Below are 2796 nucleotides of genomic sequence, written 5' to 3' on the forward strand. Positions count from 1 at the left end.
CATACGACTTACCGTTCGCGAGTTCGTAGGGGGGGTTCAAAAGACGCCCCCCCCCCGGTCCCCCATGTCAAAAAAGCCCGGTCTAGGTAGGGTTAAGGGGTTAGATTGAGGGTTTGAAGTTTGGAGTCTGTAGTAGTTTGTAGGTTAATATCATTGAACAGTTTGTGCGCACATCTTTAAATATAGGCGAAGTTTTTGTCCTTTTATGTAGGTGGTTCAACTAACAACAACATAGTCAGGGTTAAGTAGCTTACGCTAACAAAAGCACAGCAAGGGTCTAGAGTTGTTTGTTGAAATAACAGTAATCCTCAAGTGTTCTTTTAACAATCGAAGCTACCCTTGAAACAGTCCTGACAGGGTAGTAATGTATATCAAAAATAGGTTCAAGGTCAAGTGTTGGAAACTGCGAAACTGCATAACAAGTGCCTGTTAAACTTCTTGTGATTAGTGGACCATGACACAGCATTCAAGGTGCATGTTTTTTTTACCATATGGTAAGTTTAACATTACTAGTTACGCGTGTAGTTTGTACTGTATATCGATACAAGAAGATACCAAATGACCAAAGGTTCTGTCCAATTTGTTCAAACATGATTGAAAATGAACACCATTTTATAATGGACTGTACACTATACAATGATAAACGCTTAGCTCATCCATGGAAGGCACTTCGAATTCGTCGAGCTTCTCCATGATGGGTAGCTCCTCTATGCTATTGAAGGCCATGTCAGAGACCGACGTCTCTTGAGACTCGGTTGGGTTAAGGCAGCCTATGGCATACTATGAGTAGTATTTCATACATATGCCTGTAACTTTTGATAGCTTGGTCGCACCACAACTAAAACTTCACACATTTCTAGTAGCACTTGAAGCACATTGAATAAAGGTTATTTTGTTTTTACTACTTCTGGATTTTGGGGTTAAAAATCAACATTTTGGTTCAAAAAAGCTGTTTACTTTATGGCTTTACGCGCAAGCGGTAACAACACCTTTCATCGTGATATTTTACAAGTAGAAAGCCAACCCCCTATTTATTATTTTTGTCCGAGGCTATTTTGTTTTAAATGACAGTTACATTGTTTTTGGGGGCCAAAAACGACATAAACAGCTATTTTTCTGTCCATTTTTCGTTAAAAAATCGCCACAGTTAAAAAATATCGACTTATATACAAAATAGCCTCGGACTAATTTTGATTAAAAAGTGATATTACGTAAACATGGATTACTCTAAAGATCCATTATGTTGTTTTCAGCTGCGCGTAAAGCCGTTTAAGTCATACTCCGTGAATAAAATGCGTAACAACGCGGGTTTACAGGGGAAACATACAAATGACCGCCGGTAACCCCGAATTCGAACACGCGTTCTATTCGAATGACGTCATATCGAAGATGGTGGAACATGATTCGGGTTCGAAACAAGTCTGTGGCCATCGTGCAGACACACGCCCAAACTCGAACATGAATATCAGCCTAGGCCGCCTTAACCCAACCGAGGAGTACAGATCGAAATAGTGTTCGACCCATCTAGCCATCTGTTCTTTGCGGTCGGTGATCTTAGTTCCTGACAGGATCTCAGAGGAGCAGTTTCTTCACTGACGGCCCAAGAGCTTTTTTGATGCCGTTTTACATCCCGCGGGTATCCCCGGACTCAGCACAGCGCTGAATTTGTTCTCAAAGATCTCGCCAGTAGCTGTTTGCACATTGCCTGGCAGTACGCTGTGCGTTGCTTCGTGCGCCCCTGAGTGCCGTGAGAGTCTGTTGGCAGGGGTTGCTCTTGTAGGCTAGGAATGCCGCACGTTTGGTTTCGATGACTGGTTTCAGCGTAAGAAGGTTGGCGTCGAACCAGTCCTTCCTCCCGAACGTATTCATGGCTGTGCTGTGGATGACCTTCTTCATGGCATTCCACTTTGCTGCAGAGTCATGATCAGGTAGGGGCCGAAGGGCTTTGTCGAGGTTGGACACGTACTGTTCCACCTTGGAGGGGTTGGGCATCTGTGCAGTGTCGATTCGGGGGAGGCCCTTTGGTCTAGAGCGGTGTTGTGCACGAGGCTGTAGACGTACTTTGCTGCTGACAAGGGCGTGATCAGTGTCGCAATCGGCACTGTGATAACTCCCGGTGATGAGGACACTATTCAGTGCGGAGCGCCTGGTTATTATCAGGTCGAGTTGATGCCATCGATGAGATCTTGGGTGCTTACATGGCATTTTGTGTTGTGGTTTGCACTGGAAAAGGAGTTTGTAACGCAGAGGCTGTGGTATGAGCACAGCTCCAGTAGTCTCTGTCCATTTTCGTTCATTCTTCCAGTGCCGTGATGACCGAGGCATGTGGTCCATGCGTCGTGGTCTGCGCCCACTCTGGCGTTGAGTCGCCCAAGAGGAATAGAGACTCTTCCTTTGGGCAGTCTTTTATGAGTTTGTCAAGCTGTTCATAGAACTGGTTCTTACTGTCCTCAGGCGAGTTAAGAGTGGGGGCATAAATGCAAAGGAAGTTTACGGGCCCGGAGGCCGTGTTCAGGCGAATGGACAGAAGGCGCTCAGTACCTCCTGATGGAGATTCTACAGCACTTAAGAGGCAGTTCTTGATGGCAAAGCCAACCCTGTGCTGGCGGGGCTCATCTGGTTCTCTGCCCTTCCAAAAGAAGGTGTAGTTCTCCTCTCTGAGGAAGCCAGTGGAGGCAAGCCTGGTTTCTTGGAGGGCGGCTATACTGACGTCCAGGCGAGTGAGTTCTAGGTCAATAATTGCCTTCTTTCTAGTGTCGTGTACCTCTCGAAGATCGTTTGAGAGGCCTGTGCACA

This window comes from Branchiostoma belcheri, unplaced genomic scaffold, assembly GCF_001625305.1.
Source record: "Branchiostoma belcheri isolate BF01 breed outbred unplaced genomic scaffold, Haploidv18h27 scaffold251, whole genome shotgun sequence".
NCBI classification, from domain to species: domain Eukaryota; kingdom Metazoa; phylum Chordata; class Leptocardii; order Amphioxiformes; family Branchiostomatidae; genus Branchiostoma; species Branchiostoma belcheri.